The sequence below is a fragment of the Microcaecilia unicolor genome, chromosome 5 (assembly GCF_901765095.1).
Source record: "Microcaecilia unicolor chromosome 5, aMicUni1.1, whole genome shotgun sequence".
NCBI lineage: Eukaryota > Metazoa > Chordata > Amphibia > Gymnophiona > Siphonopidae > Microcaecilia > Microcaecilia unicolor.
In genome coordinates this window covers 22,234,432-22,260,356 of record NC_044035.1, presented here as the reverse complement: position 1 = coordinate 22,260,356, position 25,925 = coordinate 22,234,432, and positions in this window count along the sequence as shown.

Genomic DNA, 25,925 nt, shown 5'->3' with positions numbered 1-25,925 from the left:
TGCTCAGGTAGGAAAAGGTTGACGCATGCGTTAGTTTGTATTTTAGACCTTTGCAGTTGGGGAAGTGAAGTTGAGGAATGTGCGGGATGATTTTTTTGGCATTCCTGGGTGGTAGGTCTATTCAGCATTTAACCAGCTATGGATAATCAGTCCTATTTCTACAGTTAACCTGGCTGGTTGAGTGCTGACTTCGCTCTCAGAAAGTCCCCAAAATAACTGGTTTTGAGTTTGGCACTAACCAGTTATTTTCAGCATCATGAACGTATACAGAAGCCTCACTTCATCTCACCAGGGTTTGGCTGCTTGGATAGCTCATACCATTTTTTTTAGATGAACAATCCAACACAGAATAGGTCACATCTGTTGGGAAGCAGAGGTTTTTGCCCCAAAGACTCCATTTCACCCACGTGTACCCAGCAGTATTCAATTCAAGAAGGTCTCATCAGATTTGGATTATTTTATTAGCGTGGTAATTTTAACATATGTTGCCAAAGTAATACATGTAGAGGAGAACTCTGTATATGTTATCTAGGTTGCTAGGACCTGCCTGTTTAAATCCACGCTAGTTATTTTGTAAAAGGCTCAGTACTTTGATAAAATACAAATAACACCATCAAACAAACACATATATTTGATGTAATGCACAACCGAATCCATTGCATAAATTAACATGTTCAGAGAAAGACTGGCATCACGATGAGGTTTTTAAGTATAAGTAACCCTTCGTACATCTATAAAATGGCATTTTGCAACATATATGTGAAAATGAAAAAAATGTGTAAACCTGGAAATCTGCCAGCAAATCATTAGGTAACTGAGCTCCAAAAGCCCAAAGTTTTGCAAAAGGAGTTGATTTAATATATTAAAAAATTGAACACAATTTCATCCTCATAGATTCCTCCAAATCCCAGGTTCAAATGAGAAGTTAGTCTGGGGTTATGCATGACTTGAAGCAGGTCTATCTATCTATCTATCTATCTATCTATCTATCTATCTATCTATCTATCTATCATTGATATACTACCGACATTGCCATTTCAAGGTAGTTTACAATATTAGAGAAACCCCCCTTACAAAAGACAGCAACTTGTAATTACCAAGAGAAATTGGAAAGATAGGATAGTTAGGAAAAGGTACAAAGAGGAGAATTATGAGGTGAGTCCCTAGCGACACTATCACTGCTCCAGAATGTTACCGTAGAGACATTCCTACTCCAATCCTTCCCTGAAGATTTAGCCAAAGAGTTTTAAAGCTGGCTTTAAAGTGCAAGTAGGATAGTTCAAGCTGTAAAAAGAGAAGCTTTAAATTCAAAATTGTGAGAGCCAAGAAGAAAAAGGCTGACTCATGGGTTGATTCATAGTGACAGCACAAAGGAGAGCAGAAATAACCCTACGGAATGAAGACCAATCCAACGGAAAGTAGAGATGGGCAACGGCAATCACAAAACAACACAAGGCCAGGCGAGAAGAGTTAGGACAGTTGTTGTAGTTGGTGATTTGATCATTAGGCAAGTAGATAGCTGGGTAGCTTGTGGGCATGAGGATCGCCTGGTCACTTGCCTGCCTGGTGCAAAGGTGACATGCCTCACGCACCACCTACATAGAATTTTAGGTAGTGCTGGGGGTGGGGGGAGCCAGCTGTCTTGGTACATTTGGGTATCAATGACATAGCAAAATGTGGGAGGGAGGTTCTGGAAGCTGAAATCCATATTACCCAGAGTAGCATTTTCAGAAATACTTCCCATGCCATGTGCAGTTCCCAAGAGGCACGCAGAGCTCTGAAGTCTCAATGTGTGGTTGAGACGATGGTGCAGGGATGAGGGATTTAGATTTGTTAGGAACTGGGCAACATTCTGGGGAAGGGGGAGCCTGTTCTGAAAGGATGGACTCCGCCTTAGCTGGGATGGAACCAGACAGCTGGCGCTAGAGCAGCTTTTAAACTAAAATGGAGTAGAAAGCCAACAGTCATCCAGGAGTGCCTGGTTTGGAGTGGAGTATCCTTGAAGGGATACTATTGAAACAGGATCTTTAGGGAATCCTGATAGAGAGGTTTCAAAAATGGTAAAAGAAAGCCTTAGAATCTTGCGATTCAGAGGGACAAGAAAGGCAACTCCAGGTAGAGACTGTAACCGAACACCTACAATCCAGGACTGAGGCGGGAGAGATACAAAAAATCGACTCCAGGTAAAGGATGAAACTGAACACCACCTGAACTCACACAAGTGCACACATTCGCACACACACACACAAAAAAAACCAAGAGACTGACCAATTGTGCTTCTGCGTGACTTTTCCTAATCATTTTACCCCTCTTCATCTCACAATGAGGTGGCCTCTAATACTCTGCTTAGCCCTCTTAGGCATCACAATGAGCAACTTACATGAAGATGCCGGCACTAAACAAATTCCAGTAATCTACAACTTATCCAGCAAACTCAGCAACTGTAAGCAACCAAGACCCACTAGCTGACTCCTTCTAGAGATCTCTGACACCTGGTCACAGCGTTCCAAACCTGCTTCTGTCCACAGTCCACTCACCAAGCCTAAGGCTCGACCCAATACACAAACTCTTCTGAACCTGAACAAACGTCCCTAATGCTCAGACAACAGAGGCCATCCAACTCCTGCACCAGCAATCTATATCAATGCAAGATTCATGGTGAACAAGACCGATCTAGGCTTTTTGTTTATCTCTGAAACATGCATCACAGAAGTAAATCGCCCAATACTACCCCGCCTATACCCACCCGGATATGACATTCGCCATTCTCCAAGATTAAATAAAAAAGGAGGAGGTCTTGCACTCATTTATAAGAACTTTCTACACATAACCTTAGTTCAGGAGTGTTCCCAGAACTAGAATACATGCTATATAAACTCCACAACAACTCCAAAGGAGCTAGACAGATCACTTTACTCCTAATCTACTGACCACCAGGAGTCTGAACAAAGACCGAACTTACCATATTGGAGGTCATCTCGTCCACTATGTCCCAATACCCCACAGTAGTTGTCCTGGGAGATCTAAACCTACACCTAGAGAATGATGGGGATACCAGTGCTCATAACTTTAAATCATTCTTGAGAACAACTGAACTCACTACACATGGGGAGGTCCAAACCATGAGCTAGGCCATACTTCAGACTTCCTTCCATCCTATCTCACCAACCCGATCGGATCTGACGCATGGAAGTCTATACCATGGACCGATCACTTTCAAATGGACTGCCTCTCGAACCACCTCAACCATCATCATAAGTACATAAGTATTGCCATACTGGGACAGACCGAAGGTTCATCAAGCCCAGTATCCTGTTCCCAACAGTGGCCAATCCAGGTCACAAATACCTGTCAAGATCCCAAAACAGTACAATACATTTTATGCTGCTTATCCCAGAAATAACTATTGGATAATTATAGACCGTCACTCTGTCCCATGTAATAAAATATCAAAGAATGTTCACAGAGTGTGTAAATGCAAATATGATAGTCTTAAATACTTTTAGACTAAAGTGAAGGAGAGTCTCATATATAGTACACGATGGTGTTTCTTTCACTCAATAGGTGAATCCATTACACGTGTTAATGTCTTAATCATTGACTCGACCTCCACCATCCCAATTATATTAACAAAAAAAGACTTGCACTGCTAATATTCGCAGAACTTTTCCTAAATCGGCTGATGGCTTACCCGATTTCTGCCCCAGGCATTTGTGTGTGCTGGCTTATTCTGATAAAACTAGAAAATGGCGACGGCGTCTTTTTATTATTAGCAAGTAAACAGCTGATGGTGTTACGTCAAACGTTAATACGTGAAAATCGTTACGGAACTCTTAAAGGTGTAGTCGCCTTTGAAAAAACAGCTTAGAACAATCTTCTACGGCGGACATTAGAAGACATCGTGGAAAAACTTTTCAAAAAACTGGAAAGAACCTAAGGGGGGATATATCAGAAAAAACTTCCCCATTGGATATATGTATTTAACCCTGCAGGCTCTATTGTACCCAATGTGAAAATCCAATAAGTTTCACGCTGTAGAATTCTTCCATTGAAATCCCCTCCCCTTTTCAAGGGGAGTACTCGCTCAACTACCATACATTTCAAATCTTCTATGGTATGCTCGTGGGACACCCAATGATGAACTAAAGGTGCTCTTAAATTTTGAGCATTTATACGTGAGCGATGTTCGATCAATCTTTCATGTAAAGATCTGGTTGATTTACCAATGTAATATTTGCCACAAGGACATACTCCTGCTTATAATCGAATGAGAAAAACGCCCAAGTTCCGACCTAAATCGGGAGATGGGCGTTTATCTCACAAAAACGAATAAAGCGGTATAATCGAAAGCCGATTTTGGACGTTTTCAACTGCACTCCGTCGCGGATGCGGGCAAAGTTGATGGGGGCGTGTCAGAGGTGTGGCGAAGGCGGAACTGGGGCGTGGTTATCTGCCGAACAGAGATGGGCGCATTTCACAGATAATGGGACAAAAGTATGCGTTTTTAGCTAGGGCACTTTTCCTGGACCCTGTTTTTTCACGAATAAGGCCCCAAAAAGTGCCCTAAATGACCAGATGACCACTGGAGGGAATCGGGGATGACCTCCCCTGACTCCCCCAGTGGTCATAAACCCCCTCCCACCACAAAAAATGATGTTTCACAACTTTTTATTTTGACCCTCAAATGTCATACCCACCTCCCTGGCAACAGTATGCAGGTCCCTGGAGCAGTTGTTAGGGGGTGCAGTGGACTTCAGGCAGGTGGACCCAGGCCCATCCCCCCCCTACCTGTTACAATTGTGCTGCTTAATGCTTAGTCGTCCAACCCCCTCCGAACCCACTGTACCCACATGTAGGTGCCCCCCTTCACTCCTTAGGGCTATAGTAATGGTGTAGACTTGTGGGCAGTGGGTTTTGAGGGGGATTTGGGGGGCTCAACACACAAGGGAAGGGTGCTATGCACCTGGGAGCTCTTTTACCTTTTGTTCTGTTTTTGTAAAAGTGCCCCCTAGGGTGCCTGGTTGGTGTCCTGGCATGTTAGGGGGACCAGTGCACTACGACTCCTGGCCCCTCCCACGAACAAATGCCTTGGATTTATTCGTTTTTGAGCTGGGCGATTTCATTGTCCATTATCGCTGAAAAGCAAAAACGCCCAGCTCACAACTTGGCGAATAAAACATGGACGTCTAATTTTTTCGAAAATACGCTTGGGTCCACCCCTTCACGGACCCGTTCTCGGAGATAAACGCCCATGGAGATAGGCGTTTCTGTTCGATTTTGCCCCTCCATATATAATAAATAATGCCCACTGAGCGGCAAGTGGTATAACTTTTCAATGTAAATGTTTTATCATTACAGATGAAACTTGTGCCTTCAACAGTAGCAGGGCATGTTTTACAGCGAGATTTCATACATTTATAATGTCCTACAGGTGTAACATCACTATTGTTGCTTGATATAATCGGTAAAACAGCAGGACTCAGAATCTCCTTCAGATTTTTAGAACGTGAAAATGCAGTTCTTATATTGTAGTCTGCGAACACGGGATGAGATCTAATGATATCCCAGTGTTTTCTGACTATACCTGCTGTTGCTTCACCACCTGGGGTATATCTAGTGACAAACGTCATGATATGGTCATCTTGCTGTTGTTGTTGTAGACCGTGTAATAATAAATCTCTATTATTGAATTTGGCCCTGGTAAATGCACGTTTGATTACTTTACGTGGGTAATTTCTTTGTAATAATTTGGCACCAAATTCCTCTGAATGTGTTTTATAATCCTCATCAGTGGTACAGATGCGCTTAAATCGCAAGAATTGAGAAAAAGGGAGACTTTGTCTTAATGCCTTAGGATGGAAACTGCCAAACTCCAGGAACGTGTTACGATCTGTGCTTTTGGTAAATACTTTGGTAATAAACTGTTTCCTGGACAACAGGATCTCCACATCTAAAAAATGAATCTTGTCATCAGACCACGTTAAAGTAAATTGAATCCTGATGTGGCGTTGGTTGAGCCACTGATGGAATTCTTGTAATTCTTCTGCGCTGCCATACCATATTACAAAGATGTCATCGATGAAGCGCCTCCAGGTCCCCAACAGTTCTTTAAAGGGAGAGACATGTAACCATTTCTTTTCAAACGCTACCATATATAAATTTGCTAAGGTGGGCGCAAACGTGGCTCCCATCGCCACTCCCGATTTTTGCATATACATCACATCCTGAAAGCTGAAAAAATTATTGCATAGCGCCAACTCCGCCAGTTCGTATAAGAAACTGGTGGGGACTTGATGTGGATTAGGGCGAGCATTTAAGATATCAGAGATGATATTTAATAATTCAGCTTGTGGAATCATAGTGTATAAGGACTTGATGTCGAAAGTAGCCATTAGAATCGGGGTATCAGGTAACCGCAATTCTTGTAGAATGTTGAGAAAATGTGTTGTATCTTTAATGAACGCTGGGGTAGTTCTAACAAAATCTTGTAAAAACGTGTCCACATACACAGATAGAGGTTCAAGGAGAGAGCCACGGGAGGACATAATCGGTCTGCCCGGAGGATTCAAGAGATCTTTATGTACTTTAGGCAGGATATATAAAACTGGAATAATTGGTGATTTTTTATTTAAATATTGGAATTCCTTCTTCGTAAGGAATCCTGCTTCCTCAGCTCTATGTGTGATGTTAAAAATTTTGTCCTGCAACTCTTTCATGGGATCATGATGTAAACGTATGTATGGTAGTTGAGCAAGTACTCCCCTTGAAAAGGGGAGGGGATTTCAATAGAAGAATTCTACAGCGTGAAACTTATTGGATTTTCACATTGGGTACAATAGAGCCTGCAGGGTTAAATACATATATCCAATGGGGAAGTTTTTTCTGATATATCCCCCCTTAGGTTCTTTCCAGTTTTTTGAAAAGTTTTTCCACGATGTCTTCTAATGTCCGCCGTAGAAGATTGTTCTAAGCTGTTTTTTCAAAGGCGACTACACCTTTAAGAGTTCCGTAACGATTTTCACGTATTAACGTTTGATGTAACACCATCAGCTGTTTACTTGCTAATAATAAAAAGACGCCGTCGCCATTTTCTAGTTTTATCAGAATAAGCCAGCACACACAAATGCCTGGGGCAGAAATCGGGTAAGCCATCAGCCGATTTAGGAAAAGTTCTGCGAATATTAGCAGTGCAAGTCTTTTTTTGTTAATATAATTGGGATGGTGGAGGTTGAGTCAATGATTAAGACATTAACACATGTAATGGATTCACCTATTGAGTGAAAGAAACACCATCGTGTACTATATATGAGACTCTCCTTCACTTTAGTCTAAAAGTATTTAAGACTATCATATTTGCATTTACACACTCTGTGAGCATTCTTTGATATCCCAGAAATAAGCAGTGGGTTTTCCTAAGTCCATTTTAATAATGGCTTATGGACTTTTCTTTTAGGAAGCTATCCAAGCCTTTTTTAAACCCCGCTAAGCTAATTGCTTTTACCACAATCTCTGGCAATGAATTCCAGAGTTTAATTACATGCTGAGTGAAGAAATATTTTCTCCAATTTGTTTTAAATTTACTACTTTGTAGCTCCATTGCGTGCCCCCTAGTCCTAGTATTTTTGGAAAGAGAAAACAAGCAATTCACGTCTACCTGTTCCACCCCATTCATTATTTTATATACCTCTATCATATCCCCCCCTCAGCTGTCTTTTCTCCAAGCTGAAGAGCCCTAGATGCTTCAGCCTTTCCTCATAGGGAAGTCATCCCATCCCTTTTATCATTTTCGTCGCCCTTCTCTGTACCTTTTCTAATTCCACTATATCTTTTTTGAGATGCGGCAACCAGAATTGCACAGTATTCAAGGTGCATTCGCACTATGGAGCAGGAGGTGTTCCTGGCAGTAACCGGCAGCGCATCCACATTGGTTTGCACTATATAGGTCAGTGGCGTAGCTACGTGGGGCCAGGGGGGCCTGGGCCCCTGTAGAATTGGCCCTGGACCCCTCTGCTGATGACACTCTCGATCCCCCTTCCCGCCGTCACCTGCCTTCGCTGGCGGGGGACCCCAACCCCCTGCCAGCCGAGGTCCTCTTCTTCCCGCAAAAGGCTTCCTTCTGTTTCTGACGTCCTGCACGTACACACAACAAAGCCTTGCAGATCAGCGGGTTGGCGGTGGGGGGGGGGGGGGTCGAGAGGGTTGTCGGCAGGGGGGGCAAAGTTGGTGGCGTCAGCGGCGCTGGGGGGGGGGGGCTAAAATGTGCCCCCTCACCTCGGCTCTTGACCCCCCTCCCGCCGAACTCTGGCTACGCCCCTGGTATAGTTACCATGTGGGTAGCACGTGAGCCCTTACCGCTAGGTCAGTGGGTGGCGGTATGGATTCAGGCCGTAAATAGGCAGGCACTAGTTTTAATGTTAGCGCAGGACCATTTCCCGGCCCATGGTGGAAATGAAAACGGTAACGGAATTCAAACATGTGTGGGATAAGTATAAAGGAATCCTGTGCAGAAGGAATGGATCCTCAGGAGCTTAGTCGAGATCGGGAGGCGGGGCTGGTGGTTGGGAGGTGGGGATAGTGCTGGGCAGACTTATTCGGTCTGTGCCAGAGCCGGTGGTGGGAGGCGGGGCTGGTGGTTGGGAGGCGAGGATAGTGCTGGGCAGACTTATACGGTCTGTGCCCTGAAGAGCACAGGTACAAATCAAAGTAGGGTATACACAAAAAGTAGCACATATGAGTTGTCTTGTTGGGCAGACTGGATGGACCGTGCAGGTCTTTTTCTGCCGTCTTCTACTATATTACTATTAAAAAATAGCCTTTTTCCCAGCCACGGTAAAAAAAACAGCCCAGTGCACACAGCTTTGTGAAAGGACATCTTAATGAAACTTGACTAAATATTTTTAATATCCAAGCAAATAGAGGAGCAAGGCACAACAAAATGTATGTTCGTAAACTGATATAGAATATTGTGCCAAGACAAAATCTTGGACAATTTGGAATGAAATCATTTTCCAGGAGTAAAGCTGAGGTTGTGCAAACTTCCCACAGAAAATCTAGTTCTCAGCATTAAAGAGTCTTTTTGGTATATAGAGCATGCGAGGCTGCAAGCTTCAGGAGTTTAATCGAGAGGTCACTGCTCCTCATGTATTATGCAAATATTATACAGAAGAGTGAGAAATGATATTCTGGCATAAATAAAACATACAGAAAAGCAGACAAGTTGACCTTAAAACGTAACCTCATCTGGCCCCTAAAATCTCGATGCACCGAGGAATCACTGATCAGGTAATTAACGAGCACTACGGATTCTGAGAATAATAAGCAGAAGAAAAGGGACAAGTTAAATCGAACAATCCAAAGAAACTTTTTGAACAGAAGTTTAGACAGTTCTTTTTCTGTGGACACATCACTTTTCAGTTTCAATCTGGCAGCGCTGGTGGGGAGAGTTAACTAAGTGGATCCCTACAATTTACAGGCACTCCTGGTATCTGATAGCAAACAAAACACATGGCATTGTTGTCAGATAGGGAAAGGGAAATGGGACTTGATATACCGCCTTTCTGTGGTATTTTGCAACTACCTTCAAAGCGGTTTACATGTATACAGGTACTTATTTTGTACCAGGGGCAATGGAGGGTTAAGTGACTTGCCCAGAGTCACAAGGAGCCACAGTGGGAATTAAACTCAGTTCCCCAGGAATTGTTGGCCATAATAAGAGGTTCCAGTATTGCGCAATTCACTCTGTTTATGTCCAGAAAGTTATTTTGTGTGTGTGTGCTCTGCTGCAAGAAAAGAAATTTGGGCCAGCACAGTGGATAGTCAGTCATAACTTTTTAGATAATAATCCTCAATGCATGGGAGGTAACTTTATAAGGTTATACCTAATTAAAGGGCCATTTAAGATTCCTGTGTGACATCTATTTTATAAAGACAAGAAAGCATCTAGTTGTCTTTATAAAATACTAGGGTAAGTAGAAAGGGTACGTGGAAAGCGCGGACATGTACAGTAACACTAGAGCTTGAGTAAATGTCTGTCCCAATATTTATCAAGTACACACCTAGATTGTAACATTTTGTAATCAGGGCCGCTGAGAGACAAAGCCATGCCCTGGTCAAACAATATTCAGGGTCCCGCTCCTCCCCCCTCCAGTAGCAGCGAACAAGAGAGAGTACCCTGTCAGACATGGATCCTTTTTTCCTGCTATGTCCTACCTCCTGTGCAGGGTTGTCAGGTGGAAAATTTTTTTCCCACCCAAACCAGCCTAAATCCAGCCCAAAACCCGCCCAAACTCAAACCCCGCCCCTGACACCCCACCCCCGTGTCATCACCCCGCCCCCGCCGTCATCAACCCCGCCCCCGCCGTCATCGGCCCCGCCTCCCCCGTCATCGGCCCCGCCCAGAACGTCACTAACCCCGCCCAAAACGTCACTAACCCCGCCCCCCCACGGCCAAAAAAAACGCCCAAAAGACAAAAAAGAAGCCCAAAAAACCGCAACCCACCGCGGGCAAAAATTTCCCGCGGCGGATCACGGAAAACCGCCCACGTGGCAACACTGCTCCTGAACTTCTTGTTTCTGTATAGGCAGGACACGGCAAGAAGAAGGACCCGTGGCCGGCAGAGCTGTCTTTTTCGATCGCCGGCACAGGGCCCACCTTGGAGGCCAGGCCCAGGGGATCTTGCCCTCCCCCACTCTTGGCAGCCCTGTTTGTAATCGACACATGTACTTTTGCACGATGCCCAAACTCCACCCCTGTACTTTCCCACTGGCATAGTATACACCATCAATTCAAAGCACATACTTTTGTAACAGTTGGTATAACATAAGAGATTATTTATACATATATGTGACTGTATCTGTGTATAAATTACCACAACACCCCTACATAGGGTTACCATATGTCCGGATTTACTCGGACACGTCCTCTTTTTGAGGACATGTCCGGGCAACCGGGCGGGTTTTGCCATTCTGCCCGTTTGTCTGGATTTCTGGACAAACAGGCAGATTGCTAGCCTCCGCTCCCCTTAGTTACTACTGCCCTGGTGGTCTAGTGACCTCTTCCGCCTTCGGGGCAGGAAAGAACCCCCTCTTTCCTGCCCGGAGCGCTGCCCTGCATGCATCCTTCCTGTTGGTGATCTCGGCGCCGATTCAAAATGGCCGCCGAGAGTTGAAGTGACCTCGCGAGACTTCAACTCTCGGCGGCCATTTTGAATCGGCGCCGAGATCACCAACAGGAAGGATGCATGCAGGGCAGCGCTCCGGGCAGGAAAGAGGAGGCTCTTTCCTGCCCCGAAGAGGTCATTAGACCACCAGGGCAGTAGTAAGGTAAGGGGAGGGGTGTGTGACAGGGGGAGGGGAAAATGTGACAGGGGGCGGAGCGAGGGTGTGAAAGGGGGCGAGGTGGGGTGTGCGGTGGGGGCGGGGCATGTGTCCTCCTTTTTGGGGGACAAAATATGGTAACCCTATCCCTACACACCCAACACTTAAAGTTCATGCCCTGTTTGGAAGGGGGGGGGGTGGATTTTGGGTATTGTTGCTGCTGCTGCTGTGTTTTTATTTGTTCTATGTTACTACTACTACTACTTAACATTTCTAAAGCGCTACTAGGGTTACGCAGCACTGTACAATTTAACACAGAGGACAGTCCCTGCTCAAAGGAGCTTACAATCTAATAGATAAGAGTGAGACAAATATAGGACAATCAAGCCATTGTGACATCACTGATGAGGTTGGCTCTTAGGCATTGGTGGAATGAGGCATTATGACATCACAATCTCAGCTCTGGTTAAATCACTGCTATATGTAATACTACTACTACTACTACTTAACATTTCTAAAGCGCTACTAGGGTTATCCAGCGCTGTACAGTTTAACAAAGAAGGACAGTCCCTGCTCAAATGAGCTTACAATCTAAAGGACGAAATGTTATATGTTGTCTGATTCTTCATGCATTGCTTCTTTCCTGTTTGAGAACTGTAGTTATTTTATGTGCTGTTTTTATTCTTTTTTTTAATATCGTACACCGCTGTGATCTTTCTCCGGTAGACAGCCTAGCGGTATAGCAAATTCAATAAACTGTAACTGTAAAATTACCTTCATAATGTGAGAGGCACCAGAGATAGAGCATGTTCAATTGCAGGGGTCTCAAGGGCACAATAACTGTTTGGAGACCACTTGTGATCTTTGTATATCTTTCTCGAAGGCCCTGCAGGCACTGCTTTTACACCACAAAGTTTTGCTTTTATGCTAAGCTTTCAAAACTACAAAGGTGGCATCAGCAGTAGAGGGGAAAAATGTAGGTTAAGTTGTTAACATAAAAAAAGCTGATACCAAACTGCAGAAATATGAAATTTTTTCGGTAACCCCACTTAAAGTACAACATCCGTAAAATCCGCCCCTTTCTTTCCGAGCACTCTACCAAAACCCTCATCCACACCCTTGTCACCTCTCGTTTAGACTACTGCAATCTGCTTATTGCTGGCCTCCCACTTAGTCACCTCTCCCCTCTCCAGTCGGTTCAAAACTCTGCTGCCCGTCTCGTCTTCCGCCAGGGTCGCTTTACTCATACTACCCCTCTCCTCAAGACCCTTCACTGGCTCCCTATCCGTTTTCGCATCCTGTTCAAACTTCTTCTACTAACCTATAAATGTATTCACTCTGCTGCTCCCCAGTATCTCTCCACACTCGTCCTTCCCTACACCCCTTCCCGTGCACTCCGCTCCATGGATAAATCCTTCTTATCTGTTCCCTTCTCCACTACTGCCAACTCCAGACTTCGTGCCTTCTATCTCGCTGCACCCTACGCCTGGAATAAACTTCCTGAGCCCCTACGTCTTGCCCCATCCTTGGCCACCTTTAAATCTAGACTGAAAGCCCACCTCTTTAACATTGCTTTTGACTCGTAACCACTTGTAACCACTCGCCTCCACCTACCCTCCTCTCCTCCTTCCTGTACACATTAATTGATTTGCTTTGCTTACTTTATTTTGTGTCTATTAGATTGTAAGCTCTTTGAGCAGGGACTGTCTTTCTTCTATGTTTGTGCAGCGCTGCGTATGCCTTGTAGCGCTATAGAAATGCTAAATAGTAGTAGTAGTAGTAACTACCATTAATAAAAGGAGTCGGCAAATACCATAAGTAAACTATATAGAAAAAATAAATGGTATAAAGTATTACTTCCAAGTGGGGGAAGGGGGTGGGGGGGGGGGCATCATACAGGATGCAGCTAAATCAGGGGTTCTCAACCCAATCCTCAGGACACACCAGTCTGGTTTTCAGGATACCCATAATGAATACGCATGAAATAAATTTGCATGCACTACTTCCATTGTATGCAAATCTCTCTCATGCATATTCATTGTGGGTATCCTGAAAACCCGACTGACCAGGTGTGTCCAAAGTATTTTTGTTTTTGGAGTACAATGTTTAAAAAAATTAGTTCAATACAATTTAATAAACCAATATCACCGGAGAACAGATTTCAGGAAAATATTTGTTTCGTCAACAAATTTAGGTTAATCTAATACAGTGGCGTAGCCACAGGTGGGCCAGGGCCCGCCCACTTAGGGCTCATGCCCACCCAACAGTAGCACACGTTTAGCAGTAGCTGGTGGGGATCCCAAGCTTGGCCAGCTGAAGACTTCCCCCCTGATGGTAACGAAAACGCTACTCTCCACGATATCGGCACCTGCGCATGCTCAGTTTTTCAGTGTATATCTGCTGCAGACTGCCAAGGTGGAAAGAAGCGTTTTCCCGCCAGCTGAGATGTTTTTTTTTTGGGTGTGGTAGGGGGGAGTAAACTTGGTGCTCACCCACTTCTTGCTTAGGCCCACCCAAAATCTGTTGTCTGGCTACACCTCGGATCTAATAGAATGTACAACCCTGAATCAGAAAAGAACCTTGCAATATTTCTGAGTTTGGCTGAAAAGTGTATTTCACTGCCCACAAAGGGGAGCTAGAAGAATGGTCTAACGTTTGGCAATTAAAATTCGATGTGAAGAAATGCAAAGTGATGCACTTAGGGAGTAGAAATCCAAGGGAGACGTATGTGTTAGGCGGGGAGAGTCTGATAGGCACGGACGGAGAGAGGGATCTTGGGGTGATAATATCTGAGGACCTGAAGGCGACGAAACAGTGCGACAAGGCGGTGGCCGTAGCTAGAAGATTGCTAGGCTGTATAGAGAGAGGAGTGACCAGCAGAAGAAAGGAGGTTTTAATGCCCCTGTATAAGACATTGGTGAGGCCCCACCTGGAGTATTGTGTTCAGTTTTGGAGTCCGTATCTTGCGAAGGATGTTAAAAAAATGGAAGCGGTGCAAAGAAAAGCTACAAGGATGGTATGGGATTTACGTTCCAAGACATATGAAGAGAGGCTTGCTGACCTGAACATGTACACCCTGGAGGAAAGGAGGAACAGGGGTGATATGATACAGACGTTCAAATATTTGAAAGGTATTAATCCGCAAACGAATCTTTTCCGGAGATGGGAAGGCGGTAGAACGAGAGGACATGAAATGAGATTGAAGGGGGGCAGACTCAGGAAGGAAGTCAGGAAGTATTTTTTCACGGAGAGGGTGGTGGACGCTTGGAATGCCCTCCCGCGGGAGGTGGTGGAGATGAAAACGGTAACGGAATTCAAACATGCATGGGATATGCATAGAGGAATCCTGTGCAGAAGGAATGGATCCTCAGAAGCTTAGCTGAAATTGGGTGGCGGAGCAGGTGGGGGGAAGAGGGGGTGGTGGTTGGGAGGCGAGGATAGGGGAGGGCAGACTTATACGGTCTGTACCAGAGCCGGTGATGGGAGGCGGGACTGGCGGTTGGGAGGCGGGAAATATTGCTGGGTAGACTTATATGGTCTGTGCCCTGAAAAGGACAGGTACAAATTCAATTCAAGGTAAGGTATACACATATGAGTTTGTCTTGGGCAGACTGGATGGACCATGCAGGGCTTTTTCTGCCATCATCTACTATGTTACTATGTTACTATGATATACTGCCTTTCTGTGGTTACAATCAAAGTGCTTTACAAACCACATACAAGTACTTTTTCTGTCCTCTGAGGGTTCACAATTTTTTTTTTCTTATCTGGGCAAGGTGTCAAAACCGATGGCAGATTAAGATATAAACTGACATTTGTCAAACAGAAATAACAGTATGTAACGTGATCTTTCTGCTCTCTCTCTATATCATTGAGACAGCAAATGGTGTGGTTGGCCTTGAACCTTGGATCCAAGCTCTCACTGAACAATACCATTTTTGTTTCCATAAGATTTATAGATTTTTGGGTGCTGATTACAGAAATGACATCACAAGTTTTTTTAAATAATGTATGGTTTTCTGGAAATTTGCAGAAATGTGTTATGACACACGTGCTTCAACACAACATTACTAGTAAATATTTGGTTTAAATATATTATGATATTTTTACATATTGCTTCTATGAAGACAGGACCATGCAGCTGCTATTTCACACCTTATCTTTGGAACTCCTTGTGTCCATACCTGAGAACTAAGCATGGAGAAGAGACGGCTGAGGGGAGATATGATAGAAGTGTATAAAATAATGAGTGGAATGGATCGGGTGGATGTGAAGCGACTGTTCACGCTATCCAAAAATACTAGGACTAGAGGGCATGAGTTGAAGCTACAGTGTGGTAAATTTAAAACGAATCGGAGAAAATTTTTCTTCACCCAACGTGTAATTAGACTCTGGAATTCGTTGCCGGAGAACGAGGTACAGGCGGTTAGCTTGACGGAGTTTAAAAAGGGGTTAGATAGATTCCTAAAGGACAAGTCCATAGACCGCTATTAAATGGACTTGGAAAAATTCCGCATTTTTAGGTATAACTTGTCTGGAATGTTTTTACGTTTGGGGAGCGTGCCAGGTGCCCTTGACCTGGATTGGCCACTGTCGGTGACAGGATGCTGGGCTAGATGGACCTTTGGTCTTTCCCAGTATGGCACTACTTATGTACTTATGTACTTATTCTGCCTTTAAATCTGGGTTCAGAACATGTCTTTTGCCAGCAGTCCCCCTCAACATTCAGTCACCATTGGTCAGCATTTTTCTGCCTACCGCAAGCGTTATTCCTGGATATTCAATGTTGGGCCTTGTCCGGGCTTCAGCATTGAATATCCAGTTTTGTTTTTTTTTGAGCTGCCAAACCACTTAACGATAGGACAGCTCTTTATTCAGCCCGATTTAAGCAGTTTATTTATGCAGTGAGGGGCTAAATATCAACATTTATCTCAACTCTGCCTCTAGAACACACACTGTTTCGGTGCTAATCAGTTGTAACACCCCTGACCTGGGCACTTTAGGGTTCAGGATCTAACTGTCTGGAGCCTCCCAAAGGCAGTCTCCGTTGGACCCTTTCTTGCTTGGTGCTTGGTTCCTCTACTTGGGAAAAGAAGCGTTAACAGGCGGGCTTACCCTTTTCTCCCCTAGGAAATCCCAAAGGTCAAGTCCAACTGACACTTTGGGGATTAGAACTGGCTCTTAATTTGTCAGGTATGAAAGATACTTCTACTTTCTCAAGTCCAATGACCATACTGTCGTCAGCAGCTCATGCAAACTCAGTGTTTATTCTTCAACTCTGCAACAGCAGGAACGTCAATCTGTTTCAACTCTTCAACATCGAAAGCAAGTCTTTTAAAACCACAATGCTTCTGGTATTCCCCAGGGGAACTGTATTCTCCTTCCTTTGTATTTATGTACAGAGGCTTTTCAGCAGGACTATATACATTTTTTAAAGACTCCTATCCATGCCTATCCCAGAAAATAGGGTCTCAAAGGCTGTGCTCCTCACTTACGCTCAGGTCCAGACACTCTGTGACCTGACCTCCCTCCAAGGTGACCTTTGCGTTGGCTCACCTTGGTCTTGGGATGTCTCAAAGGCTGTGCTCCTCACTTATGTTCAGGTCCAGACACTCTGTGACCTGACCTCCCTCCAAGGTGACCTTTGCGTTGGCTCACCTTGGTCTTGGGATGTCTCAAAGGCTGTGCTCCTCACTTATGTTCAGGTCCAGACACTCTGTGGCCTGACCTCCCTCCAAGGTGACCTTTGCGTTGGCTCACCTTGGTCTTGGGATGTCTCAAAGGCTGTGCTCCTCACTTACGCTCAGGTCCAGACACTCTGTGACCTGACCTCCCTCCAAGGTGACCTTTGCGTTTGCTCACCTTGGTCTTGGGATGTCTCAAAGGCTGTGCTCCTCATTTACGCTCAGGTCCAGACACTCTGACCTGACCTCCCTCCAAGGTGACCTTTGCGTTGGCTCACCTTGGTCTTGGGATGTCTCAAAGGCTGTGCTCCTCACTTATGTTCAGGTCCAGACACTCTGTGGCCTGACCTCCCTCCAAGGTGACCTTTGCGTTGGCTCACCCTGGTCTTGGGATGGGCACTCCCTGGCTCTGATCCCATGCTCCCGGGCCGGGTCTCTCCTCTGCCCATCCTTAACTCTCCTCTTTTACAGTTGTCTCTTTGCTGAGCCACAACTCCTATTTACAGCCAGTGGTTTTACTTCTCCTGCTTGGGATTCCCCTTTACTCCTCTAGGCAATCATCAGGCAACCAAAGACCCCCCCTAAAGGGCAAACACTTCTCTTTATCTGTTTCAAATCTCCTCTCCCCAGTCACTCTTGAGTCCCAGGGTACTATTTCTCTGCATTTTATTTCAGAACTACTCCACTTGGACTGAGCTTCCTCCCTCCCAGGGACCTCCCAGTCACCCCCCCCCCCCCCCCCCGAGAATCTCATCAGGGATTTACTTTCGAAGTAATCCCAACCTAACAGGGGGTTACAGTCATTTTCAGTGAAGATAACTGGGTAACTGCTGCTGAAAATAACTGGATAGGCTCGAACAAGCAATTTAATTCTTTCAAAAAGTACAATGACCAGGGGATACTCAATGAAATTACATGGAAATACTTTTAAAACAAATAGGAGGAAATACTTTTTTTTCACTGAATGAATAGTTAAGTTCTTGAACTCGTTCCTGGAGGATCTGTTAACAGCGGTTAACGTATCTGGGTTTAAAAAAGGTTTGGACAAGTTCCTGGAGGAAACGTCCATAGTCTGCTATTGAGATGGATATGGGGAAAACCACTGCTTGCCCTGGGATTGGTAGCATGGAATCTTGCTACTCTTTGGGATTCCAGAATCTTGTTATTCTTTGGGATTCTAGAATCTTGCAACCGTTGGGGAATCCGGAATCTTGCTACTCTTGGGGATTCCGAAATCTTGTTACTCTTTGGGATTCCAGAATGTTGCTATTATTTGGGTTTCTGCCAGGTACTTGTGACATGGATTGGCCACTGTTGGAAGCAGGATACTGGGCTAGATGGACCACTGGTCTGACCCAGTATGGCTATTCTTATGTCGGTGGCCATTTCTGACTGATTAAATTGTTTTGAATATTGGCCAGTATTGGCCAGAGTATGCCCATGTTATGAACCTACCCATTAGCTCAGTTGACTCACTCAATTATAGCACCAGTTGGGTTGGAAGTGCAATAACATCCCTGGTAATTCTGTAACAGGTTCCTGTTAACTACCTAGTTTTTCACCTTTCCTATCAAATATTCTTTCCTTTCCTTTCTGGTTCTTCTGAGAACATCATTTTCTAATTCTAATTCTGCAGCCCCCCCCCCCCCCCCCCCATTACCTCTCTACCCTCATCTCCCCCTACGCCCCTACCCGTAACCTCCGCTCACAGGACAAATCCCTCCTCTCAGTACCCTTCTCCACCACCGCCAAGTCCAGGCTCCGCCCTTTCTGCCTCACCTCACCCTATGCTTGGAATAAACTCCCTGAGCCCATACGCCAAGCCCCCTCCCTACCCATCTTCAAATCCTTGCTCAAAGCCCACCTCTTCAATGTCACTTTCGGCACCTAACCATTGGACCTCTATCCAGGAAATCCAGATTGCCCCAATTTGATTGACTGCATTTTTTTGTCCTTTAGATTGTAAGCTCCTTTGAGCAGGGACTGTCCTTCTTTGTTAAATTGTACAGCGCTGCGTAACCCTTGCAGCGCTTTAGAAATGTTAAGTAGTAGTAGTAGTAATTCCTTCTTTCTCTGCAATCCATATGCTTTTCTTTATGTGCATTCAACTTTGCTGTACTACTCAAATCACACATTTAAAAAATCTGCTAGAGGGAAGAGGGACCGGCTGCCCTGTAGACACACATTCTCAGTAGTCTGAGCTGACCCTGCTGCAGTAATGTTTTTGTGACAGTTATGAAACATGTTTATATATGTGGATACGATGGTATGTCTGGGATTTTTCTGAACTCAGAGCCAGGCTGGATTGATTTTACTGCCCCGTTTGCTGAATATAAAATATGGTTTTTAATCTTCTTGTACATCATTGCAATATTTGTTTCTTTCTTTGCTGCTCGTATTTTGCCTCAGTGAGGCACCAGAGGATTCTGGGGACTGATTGTGAGCTTGCCTTCTGGCAGTGAGAGAATTTTGTTTCTAAGCACTCTGAGGCACGGCCTAGTGGTGAAAGCAGTGGGCCGGAAACCATCAAAAGCCAGTGTTTTTGATCCTGCTTTTCCCACTGATGCTCCTTGTGACCTTGTGAAGCAGTCACATAGCCAGACCTTAAATATGTTGTGTGTGGGGGAGGGGCCTTGAGCTCAAAGTGATGGGACACAAACTGTGCCCTACCCCCAACCCCCAAGAACCTGAGCTGTTCGGAAATCACCAACAGTGTTGCCAGGTGGGCGGTTTTACCGCCCAATTGGGCGGTTTTCCGCGACCCGCCGCGGGAAATTTTTGCCCGCGGCGGGTTGCGTTTTTTTGGGCTGCTTTTTGGGCTTCGGGCGGTTTTTTGGGCTGCTTTTTCGGCCGCGGTGGGCGGGGTTAGCGACGTTTTTGGGCGGGGTTAGTGACGTGGGAGGCGGGGCCGATGACGTAGGAGGCGGGGCCGATGACGTGGGAGGCGGGGCCGATGACATGGGAGGCGGGACCGATGACGTGGAGGCGGGGCCGATGACGTGGGAGGCGGGGCCGATGACGTGGGAGGCGGGACCAATGACGTGGAGGCGGGGCCGATGACGGCGGGGGCGGGGTTGATGACGGCGGGGGCGGGGGTGATGACGCGGGGGCGGGGGTGTCAGGGGCGGGGTTTGAGTTTGGGCGGGTTTTGGGCTGGATTTTGGGCTCCTTTGGGCTGGAAAAATATTTTCCACCTGGCAACCCTGATCACCAAGCTCAGTAGAAGAGGTTCCCTGACAGGAACTCTTTCCGTGGTCTGCCACTGTGCTAGCACCCTTCTGCTCACGCTCAGCGTTTGTGTATGTTTGAAAAACAATCATGCATGGGGGGGGGGGGGGGGCAGTGTGTAGCAGAAGCCAACAGCCAGGCCACTGGTGGGGAACCATCTGTTCTGGCAGGCCGTGAGGATCCCCGACAGCCTTAGCAACAGACGATGCCACAATTTGGTGGTAGCAGCAGCGGTGTACCAAGGGCGGGGCGGTGGGGTCGGTCCGCCCCAGGTGCACGCTGCTGGAGGGGTGCAGAGAGCAGCCACGCGCCTGTCGGCTCTGCTGGTTCCCTGCTCCCTCTGCCCCGGAACAGGTTACTTCCTGTTCCGGGGCAGAGGGAGCAGGGAGCCAGCGGAGCCGAGAGCCGCGTGGCTGCTCCCAGCAGCCAAGAGTGCACCCGGGGGGTCGATGCGCCATGGGGGGGGGGGGGGTTGTACTGCACCCGGGTGGGGGTGTGCATCAGCGATCCGCTCCAGGTGGCAGTCGACCTAGGATCGTCACTGGGTAGCAGGGAACTGAACCCATAGTGGGGGAGGGAGCAGGCCCTCATGTGGCTTAGGTTATAAGCCATTTTGGTACAGGGAACTACCCACCGCACCTGAATACGTAGCTCACTTTCCAGTTGGATTTGGGAAAGGTAAGAACTAAAATCCTCACTATCCGTTTTTTTTAAATCATATGTATATTTATGCCATAAATTTCCACATGTTATCTTCTTGCAAGCAGCCTTACATAATCAGACAGCAGAATATGTCAGAGAACCAACCAGTCCATCCAGTGCAGGGTTGGAATAGCACTACATTGAGCTCCTTTCTAAATATGGGAGAGTGGGTCTCTTAATTCATTTAATATACCTCCAACACTACCCTACCTACCACTTTCTTCTCTAATTCCTCTTTTAATCTCTGCTTATCACCGATTATATTCAAGATCCTGCCATGACTATCCACCTTATAATTGAACGAGAAAAACGCCTTGATTTCGACCTAAATCGGGAGATAGACGTTTATCTCACAAAAACGAATAAATTGGTATAATGGAAAGCCGATTTTGGACGTTTTCAACTGCACTCCATCGCGGAAGCATACAAAGTTGACGGGGGCGTGTCGGAGGTGTGGCGAACGTGGAACTGGGGCGTGGTTATCGGCCGAGGAGAGATGGGCGCCTTTCGTCGATAATGGAAAAAAAGTATGCGTTTGTAGCTAGAATTTAGGGCACTTTTCCTGGACCCTGTTTTTCCACGAATAAGGCCCCAAAAAGTGCCCTAAATGACCAGATGACCACCAGAGGGAATCGGGGATGACCTCCCCTGACTCCCCCAGTGGTCACTAACCCCCTCCCACCACAAAAAATGATGTTTCACAACTTTTATTTTCACCCTCAAATGTCATACCCACCTCCCTGGCAGCAGTATGCAGGTCCCTGGAGCAGTTGTTAGGGGGTGCAGTGGACTTCAGGCAGGTGGACCCAGGCCCATCCCTCCCTACCTGTTACAGTTGTGCTGCTTAATGCTTAGTCGTCCAACCCCCCCAAACCCACTGTACCCAGATGTAGGTGCCCCCCTTCACCCCTTAGGGCTATAGTAATGGTGTAGACTTGTGGGCAGTGGGTTTTGAGGGGGATTTGGGGGGCTCAACACACAAAGGAAAGAGTGCTATGCACCTGGGAGCTCTTTTACCTTTTTTTTTGTTTTTGTAAAAGTGCCCCCTAGGGTGCCCGGTTGGTGTCCTGGCATGTGAGGGGGACCAGTGCACTACGACTCCTGGCCCCTCCCACGAACAAATGCCTTGCATTTATTCGTTTTTGAGCTGGGCGCTTTAATTTTCCATTATCGCTGAAAAACAAAAACGCCCAGCTCACAAATTGTCGAATAAAACATGGACGTCTATTTTTTTCGAAAATACGGTTCGGTCCGCCCCTTCACGGACCCGTTCTCGGAGATAAACGCCCATGGAGATAGACGTTTTCGTTCAATTATGCCCCTCTATGTCATAGCAACACGCTGTAAGCCCACATTGAGCCTGCAAATAGGTGGGATAATGTGGGGTACAAATGCAATAAATAAAATAAAAAATATACTGCTTAGACCTAAGCATTTTACTGTTTCATTTTACAGCTACTGGATTTGTCCTTAGTGGGCTCACAACCTAAGTAGTACATTGTACTGTTGTACAATGTACAGAGGGTTAAGTGACTTGTGCAGGTGCAGAGGGAATTGAACCTGGTTCCCCAGAATCTAAATCCACTGCTGACCATCAAGCAGCAGTGGGAATTGCGCCCAGTTCCACCATCCGCTACACCAACCATTAGGCCACTCCTCCATTCGCTGACTCAATCACTCTTATCCCTGACTGCCATTAAGTTCTTTAATCAAGCCCCTCCCCAACACATTTTCAGTCTTTCCCTGGCCTTCTCACTCCCCTCTCCTCCCTCCCCCCCCCCCACCCCAGCTGCCACACATCACCTCTCCAGAAGTAATACGCGAAAAGTAGCAGGTTGTGAGTGAGCATTGAGGTCTGTACAAAGCACATTCTTAGCACAATGAAAAAAAACCCCACATTAAAAATGCACTTAAGTGAAAAGAAAAAAAGTTACTGCCTAATATAGTACTTTTTGAGTAAAAAGTAAAAGTACCTCAATTACAGTGAATGCAACCATTGTTAACATTTTTAACCCAACAATGTTATTACTCTACAATTCAATTTTCTTTGCTTTTAGTAAAACTAAATTTTGAAAATGACTGTCACTCATATCAGTGCGCTTTTGAGTCTTTAATCCATCGCATCTAAAAAAGGTGTTCAACAGCTGCATTAGCAGGAAGTGGATTATTCAGTCTGATAAAAAGTTCATTCAAAATGGGCCAGGCCACATCGTTACTGTTGTCTTTTAACTGGGTCTGCATCTGCAGGTATTGATCAAAGGAATCTCTGTCTGAAGCACTTGATTTCCTTATAGCAAATAATTCTTTATCATCATCGTTGTCATTATCATCTGCATTAATAGTAGTGTTAATTTATCACTTGAGTCTTCATCTTTGTTATCATTGTCATGCTTTCCAATTACAGAGAAGGCTTTCACAACGTTGAAATCGTTGTCTGTTGTTGTCCTAACATTTTTCGTCCGATGGCAAACTCTTTTTGAATCTCTTCAAGAACTGATGTAAGATTGTCAAATGTATGGAAACTCTTCAGTCTTAAGGCCAGTCAAGCAGACTATCAATCCAGTGGACTGTCACGCCAATGTAAAATTTTCCATGTCCATGAGATGTCCAGCAATATGTTGAGGTAGAGACATATGTCTGTTCACCAAGAATTGCAACCAGCATCAGCTTCATTTCGGCTTCAAAGTGACCAAACTCATTACTGTTCTGTTTGGCTGGAGACTAGTGGCCAGTTCAACAAGCTCAGGCAACTCTACTGTTCTCATAGGCTGTATTCCCTGAACACCAAAATTTAAGATGAAATGATCCACTGTTTGCATGACGAGGTTTGCAGTAGCAAAATTCTATTCCAGGTTTTGCTGTTTCATTTGGTCTACTGAGGAATCATCATTTACATCTCTCTGCCACTTTTACTTTTTACTTTTATCTAAATATTCAAACATCCACTAATGTCCAAAATAACTCAGTTAATGGGGAAAAGCCTCAAAGAGCTCCTAGATTATATGTTTCTACACAATTGTTGCGTGCGAAATACTAACTCTACAAATCTTATCCCCTAGTTGTAGCCTGAGACCCTGAAGAAGCAGCAAAACGCTGGCCATCGTTGGCTCAGGGCAATAAAGAGGGGAACAGCACAACATGGAGCAGCAGTAGAGGGAACGCCATGCAATAAGCTAAGCGCAATAGATTAGATAGTTTGGCATGTTCCAGTAATTATCACGCAATTTTGATATTTTTAGTTTATTTACAAAATAGTAACTATAAAGTATTTGATTGCAGTTTATTAAGATTATTCAGAACTGCATTACTTGGGGTTTTTGCCTATGATGAAGGGTAGACCAGTTGGTCTGTTTGAGCTCCGATAGCTGAATATATAATCTAGGAGCTCTTTGAGGCTTTTCCCCATTAACTGAGTTATTTTGGACATTAGTGGATGTTTGAATATTTAGATATTGTTGTATCTTCATACCACCAATTGACTTTTTACTTTTAACCAGGGCTTTTTTTGAGGGGGTACTTGGGGGTACTGAGTACCGACACCTTTTCCATTGGCTGCTAAAATTGACCCATAGTCCCCAAGTTTTAATGAAAGAGCTCAGGCTCTACACACCAATTCTGCCTTGCCATAGATTCTGTGACAGGTTGCAGGGGGCCTGGCTATTGTGGGGTGGGTCCTTCAGTGATCACCCCACCCCTGACATTTGAGTACCGGCACCTTTTTTGCTACAAAAAAACATACTGCTTTTAACTGTAAGCAACAGAAGTAACTAGGTAAAAGTAGTAAAATTATTACTTTGGTAAACGTAAAAGCAACAAATTGTTCCTGTACTTCTTTACAAGTAAAAGTAACCAAATATTTAGGGGTCCTTTTACCAAGCTGTGGGAAAAGGGCCCTGTGCTAGAGGTGGGAGCTGTTTTTCCAGTTCGCCAGGGCCGTTTTTACCTCATCGGATAAAAAGCCCCCACACACACATGGCCACGCAGTAAGAGAACTCTTACTGTGTGGCCATGCGATGGGGAGCCCTTACTACCACCCAGTCCGGTGGTGATAAGGGGTCCTGCGCTAACCCTGCAGTAACCGGGTAGCGAGCGGCGATGTCCAGTTACCGGAGGGTTACCGCCACACAAGCCATTTCCGGGGGGGTTTTCTTTTTCTCCCGGAAATGGCACACGCTTGCTGCGGAACTACCGCCGGCGGACGTGTTTGCCGGCGGTAGTCCCGGAACAGCGAGCGGTAAGCCCGCGTTGGGTTTACCACCACTCTCTAAAAGCCCCCCCCCCCCCCCGCTTAAGTACAGTAAGTAGTTACATTTACTTACCTACAACACAACACTGGCTTAGAGTGGGGTGACATGATGAGTGATTAGAGCAGCGAGCTGAGACTCAAGGAAGTTTGACAAGTCATTTTTATTCTTCGCTGCTTTTGGTACAAATCAGACATTCCAAGGGTGGACGGCACTGAAAGGAGAGATTTATGGGTGATGGGTTTTTTGAGGTATAAATGTAGAAGTGTCAAAAAAAGACTCCACAAATGAAACAAGAAGACTAAAAAAGATTTAAGTTTCTTCGGTGCCTCTCAAAGGATATGGACGCTTCTCCTACTAACCTACAAATGCACTCGATCTGCAGCCCCTCATTACCTCTCTACCCTCATCTCCCCTTACGTTCCTGCCCGTAACCTCCGCTCACAGGACAAATCCCTCCTCTCGGTACCCTCCTCCACCACCGCCAACTCCAGGCTCCGCCCTTTCTGCCTCGTCTCACCCCATGCTTGGAATAAACTCCCTGAGCCCATACGCCAAGCCCCCTCCCTACCCATCTTCAAATCCCTACTCAAAACCCACCGCTTCAATGTCACATTCGGCACCTAACCATTATACCTCTATTCAAGAAATCTAGACTGCCCCAACTTGACATTTCGTCCTTTAGATTGTAAGCTCCTTTGAGCAGGGACTATCCTTTATTTGTAAAACTGTACAGCGCTGCGTAACCCTA